We start from the raw sequence: 18,309 nt of genomic DNA, 5'->3' as shown, positions 1-18,309 counted from the left end.
ATTGATAATGTTAAATCTGTTTCTTCCAAGCAATGTATCAGCAAGCCTTGCATAATGAAACTGTGATATTGAGCACATATGATTAATGTTTTACAGATAGACACAACCTAATGTGGGTTCACTGTCCTAGACATGACAGTGAATATATTTCATATACAATTTACTTGCATATGTATGATGGGCACAATAGTTTTGTTATAATTATCATGACTCATCACATATCCTGGCTATGTGTTTAGGACCCTTATGTCTTTTAAAGTATGTATGTAACATAAACCAGTCTGTATTAATCAGCACATTTAACTGCATCCATCTGAATCATATTTACTTGCAGAAAGAATGACTTTTAGATGAGAATGTATTCCAAAACATAATTACAACCACACACGCATAGGCCTCTTTAATGTGTATCTCCATTCATTCAGAAATCACTATATGTCAGATTTCCATGTGGGAAAGGTAGTTCTCCTGTGACAATGTCAGTTAGTATGTTAAGTTACAATTTTTGCATCCTTTATCCCATGGGTTAGATTCCCATCGAGTACAATAATCTTTTAGCATTGTGCAAGCTCCACCATGACAACATATCATAATAGCATCATGTGAGATTGGAAATAGGTACCAATTCAGGGGTATTTTGTTAGCTTGACTTTAGCAGACATGACTGGCAAGGGAGAGAATGGTGCTAAATTTTGAGCACAAAGGTGGAGTGTTGAGGAGTCCAGGATATTTGTGGTACTTCTCATGAATTGCTACATCCATAGGCTGCTGCGGGGGGGGTTAAACCAGGTCTCCGTATAAGGCTGTGATTTGGAATAGCTGTGTACACTGCAACTAGCATTCCATGAAATGGGGTACAATGTCTTCACAACTATAGTGACCTTAAAAAGAGCAAGCAGGACTTCCTAAGCTGATGGAAGGCTAAATTTAGGACTGGAAATACTCCCCAGTTGTGTAAGTATACTGACCTATAAACTATCTATGATATGGCAGTAATTTTCTAGCCATTCAACAAAGTCACTCATTATACTTTTATGCATAGTTCTTTGTTTGGTCTGTACAGCTGCAGAGCAGAGGAGATAGCTGCAAAACATGAGTTGCACCATTTGAGATTGAATCACCTGAGAGAGGCACAGGGTAAGTATGACTCATGTAATAATTCAAGCCATAATGTTATTTTCATTCCCTCAAGCATTAACATCTTGAACAGGTAAAACTGATACACCATCTCAAGCCTGCATGCCTTCCACACTAACTTATGCTGCTTGCATTAGGTAATTAGAATGCCAGCGTTGCTATCTGTGAGCTCAGTACCCTGAAGGAGCATTTTTTTAATTGATAATTATTTGTTAAATCTGAACAGCTGTCAGGAAGAATTTCATTATGGTAATTGTAATTATTGATTGAAAATGCATAATTCTAGTCCATCATAGTGGAATAAAGGCATTTGTTTCTTATATGATAGCAGTAGCATTTGTTTATTTAATGACACATAAATACCTTTCCATCATATATGGATGCTGCAAAGGTGTGCAATAGTAAATTATAATTCTTTATGTATTGCCAAGACAAGATTGTTTAAACTATACAATACTTTGACATGCCATGTATCTAATTATCTGTTTTCTTTGTCTTTCCTACTCTTTCTCTTTATTTTTGGGAGGGGGGTATAATATTAATAATCTACTGCTTACAAAACTTGCTGATGAAAATTAATCATCAAAACACAGTGAGGTACACCGACCACTGTCAGTGTTGCCACCACAATCCCTGCCCTACTTGCTCCAACTGTGTCAAGTAGCTCTTCCTCGGCTGCTGGTGGAATGAAACCCTTCGGGAGCAGTAATAGTGGAGGTAGCAATTTTGTCACCTGGCAAGAGCTGACAAGGCTGGTGGAAGATGGAATAGAGAGGACCTTGGTACACATACTGGCAGGGTTGAAAAGGTCATGCATTGCATTGCAAAGATGATGCCATGTCTGCCACTGACCCAGGGCACTGCTGCAGGAGACAGTGATGAGAGTTCTGAGGTGAGGACTAGATTATCACTGTTCTCATGCTGAATGTGGTGACTTCTCTTGCGGTGCTTGTGACTGTTGCATTGCTGTCTTGTGCAACCTAGACAGGAAAGAGGTACAATACCCAACATGGAAGACTTGTGTGTGCTGTGTGTGTCTGTGTCTGTGTGCCTGAGAGTGTGTATCCACTTATCCTGAGAATAATACATTTCACTGTTCTCACAGCTTCCTTATCCCTATTTGTACAGAAACGCAGTGATGAGGTCATCCTGATAAAAATGCACTCTCTCCCCTTAAAAGTCAGACTTCTCCTGTTCTGCATGTGACTAATGCAGCACCATCTAGATTGTGTAACCTTGACAGGCAGGAGGTTCAAAGCCCAACATTGAAGTTTTACTTGTATGTGTGAGACTTTATGCATCCACTTTTCCTGACAGTAATACATTTAACTGTTCTGACAGCTACGCATCCCATTACAGAAACATGGTGTCTGTAACACACTGATAATATCATCCTGACAAATGTTCACTCTTTCCCCCTACTAGTCAGACATTCCTGTGGCAGTTGTAACTAGTACAGTGCTGTCCAGATTGTGCTACCTAGATAGGTAGGAAGTTCAATACCCACCATGGAAGAGTTGTATGTGTATGTACATGTCTGTGTGTAATACTTGTAGCTATCTCCATTTCCCCTTAAGGGATGCATTCAGCTTCCTTACACCAATTTTTATGGAGACATCCTGTATGAAACAAACTGATGAGGTCATCTTAACAAAAGTGCACTCCCTTCCTTAAGAGTCAAACTTCTCCTGTGGTGCTTGCAACTAGCATAGTGCTCTTGAAATTGTGTAACCTAGACTGATAGGAGGTTTAATACTCATAATGGAAGATGTGTGTGTGTGTGTGTGTGTGTGTGTGTGTGTGTGTGTGTGTATATATATATATATATATATATATATATATATATATATGTGTGTGTGTGTGTGTGTGTGTGTGTGTGTGTGTGTGTAATGCTTATTGCTGTCTCCATTTCCCCTGAAGATGATGCATTTAAATGTGCTCACAGCTCCCTTATATCAACTTTGATGGAAACATCCAGCATGGCACTCACTGATGAGATCATCCCGACAACGGTGCAGTCTCTTCCTTTACAAGTCAGACTTCTCTTGTGGCTCTTGTGACCACTAGAGTGCTGTCTAGACTGTGCAACTGTGTAGGTAAGAGGTTCAATACCCATCATGGAATGCATGTGGGTGGGTGAGGATGCTTAACTGACCTATATTCTGGAGAAATGGTTTAAAATCATATATGATTACACAATCTCCTAAGCCTACCTTTAACATACACACCTTCATTGCAACACAAGGGGATTGCTATGCATACTGTTTGTAATTTTATGATTACAGTTTTCTATGCATTACACAAAGAAAAAATGTTTTCTATACAATGCTATGTCCACAAATGTGTAGGTTAATGCTTCAAATTGCAGTGTCATGGATTGTAAAATATCTGTTTAATGTTTTTATATGGAAAGGGATGCAAGCATGTGTTTAGTGGGGTGAGGGGGGCATTTCTATTGTTCAAATGGCAGGTGCTTTTTGTGGCATCAACAATAGCACACGATTAGAACATTATAATTGTCTGCCTACACCTGCAATTCTACACACTGATGAGGTCATTGTTTTGCAAGTGAACTGAAGCTATTTGAATATCAGACTTATCCTGTGGTGCTTGCATGTCTTACACTATTCTCTATAATGATAGGTAGGGTGTTCAAATACAGTAGTGCTTAACTTCTACAAGAGTGATTGACAATAGAGTTCAGATTGCTTTACACACTTTTGTAGTGGTAACATTTACAAGCCTTGATTGGCTATAATAATAATGCTATCACATACATCTCCTTGGCAATACACTGATGATGTCATCCCTTCATAGATACTGTATGTCTCAGCTGTAATCATTATTCTCCTGTGGTGCTGGCTGTTTATAATGTGTTGTATAGGTGGTGTAAGTGGATAGGTAAGTGGTTTGATTCCACCACTGCTTAAAAAGTGTGACAGTTATTACTGTCATATATTGTTAGCCACCTTACAGCCACCTTTATGTTTCTTTCTTCTTATAAGATGGAATTACAGTGGCACTCTGTGATAATAGCAAATCCTAGTACCACAATAGAAAATAACTTTATGTCAACATAATGATTACATACAGCTAACATATCTGCAGTTTGCCACATTTGGAGTGCACATTCTCTTGTGCTGCGTGACTTTGATAGTGTGATTTGCATACTGTGTAACTACCTATGTAAGATGTTGGTGTCCAGCTGTGAGTGTGTCTTTCACTCTCATACTGTGTATACTGTTCAGCAAAGACATATATGATGTGTAGCTGTACAGTGTTATTGTGCAGTTCAGATACTTTTTAATATAACTATCCAGCTAATAAACAGTGATGATGTCATTCATTTAACTGCGCACTGTCATTAGTTATACCTGACCATGGTTGTGTGGCACTTGTGATTCAGGCAACGATGTTTAGCTTGTGATCTTGGGAAGTTATTTGAAATCCATCCAATACTGCTCAGGTTATGTTGTGTCAGTGTTACTGTGACTGTACATGTCCTTAACACTGTTGTAAAGTACATTTGCTTTGTACACATATAGATGTTGATCCCTCTTACTAAACGCTTGGACAGTTTGTCACATTGCAATGCTGTTATTCAGAGTAATGATAACATTTGCTTTTATGTTCTGTACATAACATATATAGGAAGTGTTATCCTCTGGCATGAGGGGATGAGACTGCATGCTGTCTGTTGTTGGTGTACTACATGAATTACTGGTAGACATATCCTTCACATAAAATCATGATATAATGTCTTCACATAAGCAAATATGTCACAGTTGTACTGACATTTCTACCATTGTGCATTCACCTGTACAATATCATGAACTGCCTGCTGTCAAATGCTCGTGTGTTCCTCATCCACATTGAATGCCTGTTAGCATTGCTGAGCCTTATACTGTAATGCATAAATGACATGTGCCACAGTTAAAATGTGTCCATTTGCATTGTGAGAGTCCTCCATGATCCCTTTCATCTCAGAAATTGTTTACCATGTGTACATCTGATGTAATGCATTAGCATAGGTTGATTGTCATACTAGTTGTAAGACTTCCACTGTGGCAATTGTGGTTCATCCACATGTCATTAGTTAGTAGAACCACATAGCTACCTGTTCAATTCCTGAAAGGGGCAACATAATATAAATGTACTGATGTTACATAAACATCATTGCATCTAGTTATTCATATCTATTTTTATGTTAGACAGTAATATATCATCACAGGTTGTGATTATATGGCAATGAAATGTTTATTCAGGGCATGTTGTCCTGTGAGTGCTCCTGTAGCACATGCATTGAGTACTGGCTTTTACAGCATACCTACACAGATAGACTGTGGTTTAATTCTGGGACATTATGTGCCATACATAATGGAAACAGCTTCCATGTCAAAGACATAGTCATATTGCAATGTCCAGTATTGTGGGGATAGTAATGTGCAGTTCCTTTCTGGCAGCATGAATAAAGCTGATTGTTCATATTATATTCATACCTCCTGTGTTAACACACACATTCAGTTCAGTTATTTGTGACAGACTTCATTGCTACCTGATGTGGCACATGCTGTCAATACAGGGGTCTGGAGAGAGCCTTGTATAATAGGCAGGGGGTTGACTCTGGTAACATCTGTCTGTCAGGAAACAATGGCTTACACACACTCAAATGGGCAGCTTTTTCAGGCATTTTCATACCACGTAGGTCATATGATATAGTCGTATACCCTTTGATGGTATTCTTCCTCGCATGACTGATATGCACATCACTGTGACATCCAAGATTGTTATGCATCTCTCTGATATCTGTTTGGGTGTGTGTTCTAAACTGACATGATGCAAATGTTTCTTAGGTCATTCCTTGCTCATATGCAATATCTATTCACAAGATAATTATGCTCTGTATTGCATGTCTCCCTCCAGGCATGTATTTAATATTGCAATTGTTTCCGTCACAATATATAATTTAATGACACGTGAGATTCAATAAACATTTCTTACTGCATGGCATACAGCAAGACCATCAAAAACTGTGACTGGTCCTCTGTTACAGCACTTTCTATTGTTTTGCTGCTGATGAACTGGTGTTCTGTTACTGTTCCCTGTAATTCCATATGAGCATGCCCAGTATTACTATGTTAGACATGTTTGTAAATCAGCAAAGGCAAAACTGGACTCCTGAAATCTCATCCGCTGTGTCTTGTCATTGGTCACTTATGTAAGTTGTTTGTTATTAGATTGGCATGTAGCATTTACATAACCATACAACACTTATTTGTCAGTGGTGTCTCCATATTCTTAATGGATAGGCATACCTCTAGACTGGTAGCCCAGCATAATGCATCCAAGATACTTCAGGTACAACTAACACTGGGTAAGATGGCAATACAAGTCATAGCCTGCTACAGAACCCCAAACATGTCCCTAGACTCTCACTCCAAATTCCTAAGCACCCTGGAGTCTATCAAGGTCCAACTCAATACTCTCATACTGGGTGACTTCAACTACCCTTCCATCAACTAGAAAAATTATTCAAGTACCAATGTACAGGCCCAAAGCTTTCCGGAATTTATCAGTTCCAATGCCCTGGACCAGCTCTTTCTGACCCCCACTAGAGGAAGCAACATCCTCGACCTGGTTATCACCAACATAAAAGACCATTGCTCCACACCTATAGTCAATTCCTCCCTGGTTAAATCCGACCACAAACTGATCACCATGGAAATCTCCATCTCACCTACAACCCCTGCTAAGGTGACCACCCTGAAAAACTTCATTAAAGCCAACTTTAGGCTCCTAAAAACAGAGGTGGCTAACTTCTCAGCACCCATGCCAAATGGAAAATAGCTGCACAACTGCAGAATCATACACCAGTGCACTGTATGAGTGTGTACACAAATGCATGGACCTTGCCATATCAAATAGAACTAAGATGTTCTCCAAAAAAAAGGAAGCCAATCTGGTGGTCCCCAGCCATCAATAAACTCTACAACAGGAAGAAGAAACTGTTTCAGAAAAAATAAAGTCACAAGACTGGAAAACATCCCTTATCAGTCTCAATAAAAAGCTGAGATCCCTTATCAAATCCTCTAAAGCCAGCTATGAAGGCAGAATTGTAGCACAAAAAACAACCACAAAGCCTTCTATAGCTATATCAAAACCCTCCAAGGCAATACCCAGATTTGCTCTGAATTATTGCACAATGGCACCTCCTATACTGAGCTAACAGGTACAGCCAACATACTGGCTGACAGAGTCAGTGCCAACTTTACCCCTCCCCCCCCAAGGGCCCTATCACAATACCAGAAGAAAGCCTGGTACCCACCATTTCTGTGGCACAGGTAAAAGCTGCATTGTCCAAAGCCAAGAGTACAGCATGCATGGGACCATAGAGGTGGAGATTTAGTGAATAGGTTAGCCAAGGCTGAACTGAATTGGATTCTAAGAATGGGGGCACATCTATATCCAGGCCTAAATAACTTCATTTCTATTAAGCCTATATTATAGATCTACTCAGCCATAAGCATTTTATATCTATGTCTGATGCCAAGGGCCATAATGTATCTGAGGCAATAGTTGTTGAAACACAACAACTTTTGGACCACTTAGTATATTTAAATGCCATTATTAGTACAACCTCCTTTTTTTATATGGTCATTGTTACATTGAATGAAGACATGTCAATACGCAGATCTTTGTTGAGTTGTTTTCGTTTATAAATATATTTTTCCACATGACAACGCTAGTTATGTTTGAAACTTTTTAATGGTTTTAGGTTTATTGTCACCAATTATATATACATCAACATTGGAAATCCAAGAATGATGTGTACACACATATGCCTCCCCTATTCATTGTTGATACATATTCACATATTTTATTTGTGAGATGTATTGGTCTGATATGATTAATGTTAATTATAGTTGGGCTCATGTGTATATAATTATTTAAGTTTTTTGTTGCAATGCCCTGAATATAAGATAGATATTATGGTAGAATTTTTATTGTCAATGTTTACTTTATTCATTTTTTATTAGCACCTTTTGTGCTATTATTGTTTTCATCAGTATAGGTCCATATACATATGGGCTTTATCATGTGGTACGTTAACAAACCTTAGTTATGAACCTAGTTCTTGTTACTAGGGATCGTATATATAGGTGTCTAGTTACATATTAGGTGGCTATATGTTATATTTATTATATTTGCCTATACATAGAGCAATCAACATACTCTATTGACAAGCATATTATAGTTATAAATATACAATAAGAATTTTTCATTCAACGAAATTCATTCCGATGCTCTAGATACTAGTTATCTGTATATGTTTATTTTATTTTGAGATGGCACAGCACACACTTTTTAGACACGATCAATGTGACAGACAACTGGTTTTAAGCCGGTAAATTTGTCTATATGTTCTGTTTCACAACTAGAAACTGCCTGTGTAATGCGGGATGTAAATCGCCGCATTTCAGGCATTTTTCATAATAATATATGTCTAAATAGAATAGCAACAAGTGTTTGAATGACACCGTTATGTTGGACGTGCTACATTGATTTAGCGACTTGTCATACGCACGCTGCTCTACGCAATGACGTGATTCGGCATCAAGGATTAATGACTATAAGACCTTACCTCAATTCCACATGCTTTAGCAAGGAATTTAGTCTTTACCATTTTATGCTTCCGAAATGTCCAATAAATTATCAGTGCCAGAACAAAGTAAGTTAAAAAGCATCAGTTGCTGTGGTTACATGTTAGATGAGTACTCGCAAGTTATGGCAATGCTAACAATACTGATTGTTTGCTGTTATTTATGCCGGACTTAGGCACTTATTTACGATAACACAACTTGCAAAGTTGCAAAGTTACAACAGAAGGGATTATTTTTATTTATACAGAGATTATTTTATAACTGAGCATTGGTATAGCATATGTTTTAAGTTGGCATGATCGCAGGCTTTAGATAAACACTACAGAAATGTGCGGCTTTAAACTGTTGAATTGTTCAAGGTCACGAATTTATTGCTATTGATCTTTTACATGGTCCGTTTATGTGCATTTGGCTGTCGCTTATGACGGATTTTACAAACTAATGACTCTTTTGTTTTTAGTGATTAGTGGCAATGTTTTAACAGTATTATGATGAAGGCTAAGCTTCACAAAACAATGTTTGTATTTATTCTAAGCTACTAGTATGTCATGCTTATACCCAGGATGGTGTTGATAAAGTGATAGCAACAGTTGTCAGGGCTCTAAAATTTGGATAGCAAATTGTTTAATTGTCTGGTTGATTGAATGATTGTTTTGATAATTAGTCTATCTTTCCCGCCTCATTTGATTTAAAAGTGGGAGAGTTTTTACATGTTTTTATGTCTGAGGAAGCGTAGGTGATCCTACGCGAAAGCGCTTACCCTGTTGTTCCATGGATTAAATTTATCATCTTTCTACTTTGGAGACATTGTGAGTGATTTATTTGGACTGTCTTTTACTTGCTGAACACTGTTCGTGGTTAGACTACCGTTTATTGTTGATGCATGGGACCTGTTAATATCCCTGGCTGTGTCCTACATGAGCTACAAAATGAACTCGCACCACATCTGTGTGTCCTGTTTAATCACAGCCTTACCTCAGGCTATGTCCCTAATGAATGGCACACTGTTACAGTCATCTCATTCCATAAAGGGGGAGGAACTACAGACCCTAGGAACTATCGCCCCAATTGCTTGATGAGTCTGGGATGTATAGCTATGGAGTGCATCATCATGGACCTGCTTAACAAAGATATAGGCAATCTCCAAACTCTTGACCCCACACAGTTTGGCTTTGTCAAGGGCAGATCCTGCCTGCTTGACCTGGTTGACTTCTTCGAGGTAGTCACCAAGGCTGTGGATGAGTGTAAGGCAGTGCATACAGCCTACCTCTACCTGGCCAAGGCCTCTGATACAATTACCCACTCAGGTATCACTGATAAACTCAGCAAACTAGACATCAATCCTTACATCACTAGGTGGGTTGCAAATTGGCTCACAGACAGGACCCACAGACTGAAAGTTGTAAATTCCAAGTCAAACTGTTGACCAGTCATGGGTGGAGTCCCACAGGGCTCGGTCCTGGGCCCTCTCCTGTTTGGCATCTACTTCTCAGAAGTCCAGACCAACACGGAAGGACTCTGGCTGACCAAGTTTGCTGATGACTGCAAGCTAGGAGTCATTATCAACTCCTCAAGTGATGCAGACATCCTACAAAAGGGCCTCTCTGAGACCAATGACTAGTGTCGGAACCATGGCCTAATGCTTAACTCCAAAAAATGCATTATCATACCCTTTGGAAAAAAAACTAATTTCCCACAAATTATCATATTGATGGGAGCCCACTGAACACTGAAGATATCTGGGCACCCAGTTCAACAGCCAACTCACCTTCAACCACCACATTGCCACTGTGGTCAGAAAGTCCTTCTACGTGACACATCTTATAACCAAAGGTTTCGCATCCAGGAAGAAAGAGGTCATCATCCCTGTCTACTCATCCCTCACTAGACCAATCATCGAATATAATTCCCCATTTGGCATGTACCTGACCAGACACCTACAACAGCTGCAGAGGCCACAAAAATACCTCACAAAAAAAGATCCTAGGCCTTAAACACATGTCCTATATGTACAGACTCAAGAAACTTCATCTGTTCTCAGTCTCTTATCGTCTACTTAAAGGTGACCTCTGCTTGACTTACAAAGCCATATCCGTCCCAGTTCTACTTGAAATGCTACAGCTGAAGAAATCCCAATCCCCCCATGCCACACACTCCAGAGATCACAACCTCATTACCACAATTAACAGAACATGCTGGAGGGACAGGTTAATTTCCTAAAGACTGCCCATACTCTGGAATAAGCTTCCCATTCATGTCAAGCAGAGCACCTTGCTGACCTATTCAAGATAAATCTTGACAGGTGGATGGGTAACAGAAAGTTCACCCCAGGGGTCACTCCAGTTGCCCTACTGGATAGGGGTACTGTGAACTAACATCAGGTGACATGGTGCCTGGGCAATTTTTTGGGGGGCTAGGCTTGTAAAGGCTCCAGGGTCATTAGCCTAGTACACACCTATGAACCTATGAACATGCTCATAGGTGATAAACTCCTTTTCTACTGGTGCCATTGTCATTTCTTTGTAAAATCATGCCCATTTCTGATTTACCTGACATTACAGATGTCAGATTTTTTGTTCTTTTATACACACGGTGATATGGATAGTACAGTGGTGATGTCAGCTTGCATACATCAATTCCCTGTATATACATCTTTATATGTAAAAACTGCACTCTGTGCATTCATCCCATAACGTATCTTCTCTCCTTGCTAAATGTTATCTCAAGTTAGCATTTAATGAATATGTATATCACATTTTCACTCCCCTTTGCTACAATGCAGCTTTATGTCCCTATCACATCCTTTATCAGCATGTCCATTACTTATGTACATAACTGTGAGACTGACACTTCACATTAATTATCATTACATTAATATTGCAGGTTTTGTATGACCAAAATGCTTCTTATACACTTTTGTTACATTTGCCTGAGAGATATGAGTATACTTTAAACATTCCCCCTCAGCATTACTAAATCGTTACAACACATTTTTGTGTAATGTTTCCCTCATTTCACCCTTGTTCTGCATTGTTTTCCTGTACTTGCCTGTAATATAACTGGGCCACAGTACATACTCTTATCTGAGCACTGTCTATATACAATCTGTTTTGTTTACACTGCATGCTGGTTCTTACAAACACCTTTACATGGCCAGGAACACTATTGTTGGCCAAGGAAAGGTGCTTGTAACCATGTAGGCACAACAAGCAGCATTCATATCTGATTAGTGCTGCTGCTCATTGTGCTTACATTGTTTAGGTGTAGCACAGCACCTACATATTAATATACATACATACATATATAATACATACATAAATCCCAGGGAACATCTCAAGTCTCCTTTCTCTGACTTTGGCATGTGTACAACAGCTTCAAATCATTCAGTAATTGTATTATGACAAAGTCTAAAACACTGAGTAAAAGCAATAAGTCATACTTTTCATACTGCAAAGTAGTAGCCATTTGCCTTTTCTTTTATTGTTTAAAAACATTTGGGCTGCCATATTTTGGTGGCTTGCCACTGATTCCCTTGAACTCTCTCTGAGAGAAGAGAAAACAGTCAAATGCACAAAGCTTTTAGAGAATATCTCATTGAGTAAACAGCTTAGAAATCTGTCCAAACTAATCAGTCATGAGACAGCCCTCAATTACCATGTTAGTCCAATCTTGTCAGTACAGTTGTAGGTTAGTATAGTTCAAAACCTTGTCCACCATTTTCTACTGCATGGTAGTCCTGTCCATTATTCTATTAAGTGCATGTAAACAAAACAGCAAAGTCCCTGAATGGCCAGATGAAGTGATCCAGTGGTTTTATGTGGGATCACTAGTGCATACTCATGAAACAACCAGCCACTATGTAGATACAGACTATTTTAAGCAATAAACTGCAAACCTTTGTTAAAGACAGAGCCATTTCTGTTCAGGAGATTTATTCAGGTTCCAAAATATAAACAAGCAGAAAGACGCATAGGAAGAGGGGAAGTAGCAAAATTCCCTCAAGAATGTTGCTTTGCCTCAGATCAAATTTGCAGGTCTGGAAAACAGAGAGAGAGAGTGAGGAAAAAAATACAAAAGAAAATTAATTGGAAGGTATCAAATGTGTTCGAGGCAGGGATAGTCCTGATGGAGATTAAGTTAAAATAATGGAGGACAACTTGTGAGAAATGTTAAAATTACTCACAGTATGGCACAGGGCACTTGCTACCTGGAATACAATAGGTGGCCACCTGGATTTAATGGAGAAAGAGATTATAAGAGTAAGCTGGGAAAACCAAAAGAAAGATTGGTGAGGCAGGAAAAAGCCCTCAGAGAATGCTTACAAGAGTGGAAATCCTGGGGAAAGAAGTCTGGATCTTTATGAGGCAGCCAGATAAACAGAAAAACAAATCAAGCAAAAGAAAGCCAAGAACACCAGAATCACAGAAAAATATCACAAAGCCTGACTTATAGAACTATTTCTTAAAGTCTATTAGCATTTGCACTGGAAATTGACTAAATCTATTGTATAGGAAGAAAGGAGGATGAAGCAGGGTCCCCAAGAAAGGCATGAGCAAGTTACATGCTTACTACATCAAGGAATGTCTTCCTACTGTAGAGGTAGGCAAAATAATTATAACAGCACAAGGAACTGAAATAATCATCTTCTACTGGGCTATTCTGTTAATTATACAGAAGAAAGGAAGGTTATGAGGGACCCCAGGATATACTGAGGAGGTACAGGCTGAGCTCTACGCTGGTATTTCCTGGTATACTTGGTCTGAATAGGAGAGGGAGAAAGCTAGTGTTTAGTTCTTCTACAGAATTCAACAAAAGTGTGGTGGACCATGATCTGTGAAAAGAATTACATAAATTGAGAGAAAGTGATCAAAATGCAGAAAGGAAATGGTAAATCTAAAGAAGAACAAGTAAAAATATTCCACAAACCACCAGGCTAAAAACGTATATATATTTACTTAACTACAAAAGATAATTATACAGATTTAATCATCGAACTGGAACAATTTGGTAGGAATCTACGATTAAAGAAAATGTTTGGTGATAGGGAAATGAATGCTTCAATGGGTAATAGTCTAAGGAAGCCCAGTATATTCATGCCCAACTATGACTCTACTGTGGATATTTTTATTAAGACTTGTGGAGATCAGTTACACTCCTTAGTGGACTATCATTCCAACCATTGCTTTTATAATTTTACACAGGAAGAAAAATCCTCCTTAAAACCATTACAGGACAATCCAAATTTAGCCATACGACTGGCTGACAAGGTGGGGGGGCAATTGTGGTAATGGACTATGCTTACTATAAATATAAGACTGAATCTATGTTCTCTACTAATTTTACTTATGATAAGATTGATGATAACTTGGTTAATGATATAATTTTACAAATTTTACATGTTAAAAATATTTTATGTGAGTTAAGGCAATCTGGTATTATTACGCAAGAAGTATTTGATTTTGTTTCTGTTGACTATCCAGTTATACCTATCTTTAAGGCATTGCCTAAGATTCACAAAGGTGCACAGGACCCACCCCTTAGACCCATAGTTTCGGGTAGGGGGTGGGTCACTGAGCACTGTTCCATATGGATAGAATCCAAGTTGAAAAATGTTGTTGGCTGCATACCTAGAATATTGAAGGATCATGCACACTTTTTAACCAGTCTATATAGTTTTGTAGATGGACATGACCTTAATACTCTACATCTAATGGTCACATTGGATGTAAAGGACTTGTTTACTGTCATACCCAATGGGTATGGCATTAAAGCCATTGGAAAGTTATTATCTAGTCAACAAGAACTGATACAATTTAAGTGTCTTTTATAATTAGTATTAGGGCATAATGTTTTTATGTTTAATAGTATTTTTGGCAGAAATGGGGAGGTGGCCATGGGCACCCCCTGTGCCAATTCATACGCAAATTTAGTCCTTGCCCTATGGGAAGAAGAAGCTATTTTTAATTCTTGCAATCGGTGGTCACAATATGTGGCATTTTATGTACGTTTTTTCAACGACATTTTTATGTTGTGGACAGGAACCAAAGGGATGTTAATACAGTTCATTCATTATGTTGAACAATCGACAGATTTTTTTGAAGTTTTCGGTTAATTACTCATATACTAAGATAGAGTTTCTAGATATACTATTAGAGCAACAAGATGATGGCATGATTCATTCTAAAGTATACAGGAAACCCTGTTGGAAGAATGGCCTTTTATCCAAGGATAGTATGCATCCAGGGTTTGTATTCCGTAACATAATTAAGGGACAAACTATGCGTCTATCAAGGCTTTGCACAGATAATGACATTTTGCAAGATGAACTGAATCTGTTTAGTACCAGATTAATAGCCAGGGGTTATAAACAAAATGATGTAGATAGCACCATGAATGATGTTTTAGGTGTTAGAGAGACAGAGGCAGCACCCTGGTTTTCTTCCAAAGATGTTCAGAATCATACACATAGAAATAATAGAAAGAAGAAAATAGCTAATAAGAGTAAGGTTCCATTACATGTGACTTATAGTAGTGATATTAGATGGGTACAAAATGTAATTAGAAGTAATTGGAAAATTCTACAGACTGACGATACATTAAAGGACATAGTGGGTGAATACCCAGATTTTGTCTTTAAGAAAAATAAGAACTTAAAACAATTGTTCTGTGACAAACAGACTAATGTGAATGATTCCATTCATAATAATAAGATGGGAACGTTTCCATGTCAGCGCTGTAAGGCTTGTAAATTCATTAATAAGAGTTCCAAATTTGTTCATCCAACAACAGGCAGGGAATATACCTTTAGAGTTAGGGCTACTTGTTTAACTACCAATATTGTATATCTAGCCATCTGTGTTAACTGTCCCTCATTTTATGTAGGGAAGACAAATTGTAGATTCGAAGATAGAATTCTAAGACACTTGTCAGCTATTAGATTAAAGGACAAGAAAAATGCACTTTCCCTACATATAGAAAAGAATTTAGGACATCAATTTTCTTTTTTAGTGTTACAGCAAGTAAATGGGGATGGTAGATAAGGTAATTTAACAAGCTACACAGAATACTGTGAGACTAGATGGATTATTGAGTTAGGTGCCAACAAGCACTACTATGGTACCTTTATGGACACTTTGGCCAGGAATTTCCAGTAGTGAGCAATACGCCTCTGTTCACTAATCCTCTGTGTAAGACTAAATAAAGCAACCTAAAACTGCAGCTGTATATGATGTCAGGCGATGCATATGCATGAGAGGCGGATAACCTACAACTAAAGGCTAACACAGAGTGCAGGAGTGCCGAGCACAGTCGCCATGCCGAGCGCAGCAAGCATCCCAACTGCCCTGCAAGTGAAACTGCAACACCGAGCAAGGGCATCAAATAAATGTGTATAACCCCAACACTACACTCCCCCACATTCCAAACCCCTGTACAAATATAATAAAATGTAAAACCTTTTTTTTTATCATTCCCGATATAGCTACCCGTATTTGCGCGTGTGTGCGCAGGTTTGCCCATTGCTTAGCTACAGTTGGCAGTTCAGACATCAAAGAAGATAATAAACTACTTATATGCAAATTAAGCCAAATAGCAATAGCGTAGTGGTAGAGCCTTCGCACAAAGAGGAGGCATTCCCGGTTCGAGTCCCACCACTCCCCTTCCCATTTTCTGTAGTAAATCTGTGCATAAAAATAATTCCTGACATTTACCTTTTAAATTTTAGTAAAATGCATTGAAATGGCCTATGTAGTAGTGAACGATATTTTATATATATATATATATATATATATATATATATATATATATATATATATATATATGAAGGTGAAATGGTCATGCATACTGATAAATACATAAGTAATGTATCTTAAGCAGTGTGAAGCACTGCAAAGCAAAGTTTACCAGTGTTAAGCATATTTAAGTATAAACGCTCATAGCTTAGCAGTGCTTTAACTAGCACAATAGCTTTGCGCAGAGCTGCGCATCGCACCAACTAGCACAAACAAAACATGTTTGCGCGAAGCTGTGCACCGCGCTAACTAGTGCAACATTGGGCAACGTCGGTAAACGTAGAGCAACGTTGGGCAAAGTTGAGCAAAGTCGGCTAAACACAGCCACACCTCCTAGCCGGTCAGGCCAGTAGTAAAATAAAAAGCAATGACAGGCTTCGAACCTGGGATAGTGTGCACCATAATCAAAGTACTGAACCACTAAGCCATGACAGCATTTGATGTTCATGCACTGTCAACACACATATACATATTACTCAAAGTTTACCCAGTGCTAAGCAGGTGTGCACTCAAATGAGAATTTTCAAATCCAGCCAATCACAAATAAGTGTGGGAAATGAGGCATATTTAAGCTACATAGGTGGGAATACTTGCCATAACTGGTTGTAGCTCCCATTTGCAGGCAGCAATGGCTGGTGTTGGAGAGGGCTCTTGCTTTTGAGCGCAACGGTGGGGCGTTGAGGAGTCAAAAGTGATGGTTTGGCTACTTGTCCATCATCATGATGCCAGACTCCTGCAGGGCCAGTTCCAGGGCACGGCATACAAAGCGGAAGCCTGGAACCATCTTGCACATGAACTCACCAGTGCCACAGGAATCCCTCAGACTGGTGAGCAGTTCAGACACCACCATGCAGACCTGAAGAGATGCAAGGAGGACCAACTGCACCAATGGATACAGGAGGCCCATGGGATGGCAAATGCCCCACTACTGTGTAGGTAGCCATGGAATGAAGTATGTAAGAATTGCTATTGTAGTCGATAGTATGGATAGGTATATGTCTCAATATCACTTCATTTACTTCACAGCTGCAGGTGTCCATGCTGCGAATCAGCAAGCCTATGCAGATAGGCTGCTAAGGCTGCGCCACCAGGCAGGTTAGTAATTATTCTGCATGTACTGTTATGTAAAATAAGTGAGAGTGCCTGAAAAAGAGTGTTGTAACCAATAAATTAAGGTATAATACGTCTTGAATAAGTCATCTGCATGCACTGTAATATCAAATAAATGAGAGAGCCACTAGAAAACTGTGTAATGTAATTAATAAAGGTATAACTCCTGGAGTGTGTCCGTATCACTTTCTTCGAAATGTTGTTGTACTCTTGCAGTATAGAAATAGTAGTGTTGTATTAAGCGCTGTCAACCCACACTTGGGTAGGCCCATAGAAAGTGGATGAAGGGAGTGCCAGTAGCTGTTAAGCATATATACAGTCCTCAACTGTTGTTTCATGGCTGGCATGTATAGGTAAATCTGGCACATGAGTAGCTTGTTATTGTGTTCCCCAGAAATGTCAGTGTGCTGCTAGAAATGTAGGGGGCTGTTAAAATATAACTGATAATGTCACCTGAACACATCCAGATATGTAGATATATAAATATAAATAAAATATATAAATACGTAGCAGTAACATCTGCATCCTGGACAGTTTGTATGTCAGATACAGGTCAGGTATATAAAGAACTAGCAAAACCCATTTCACAACTTAATGGACATTGTCTAGTG

This window comes from Protopterus annectens, chromosome 1.part0 (genome assembly GCF_019279795.1).
Source record: "Protopterus annectens isolate FY-2018-M chromosome 1.part0, PAN1.0, whole genome shotgun sequence".
Lineage (NCBI taxonomy): Eukaryota > Metazoa > Chordata > Ceratodontiformes > Protopteridae > Protopterus > Protopterus annectens.
This window is presented reverse-complemented; position numbering follows the sequence as displayed.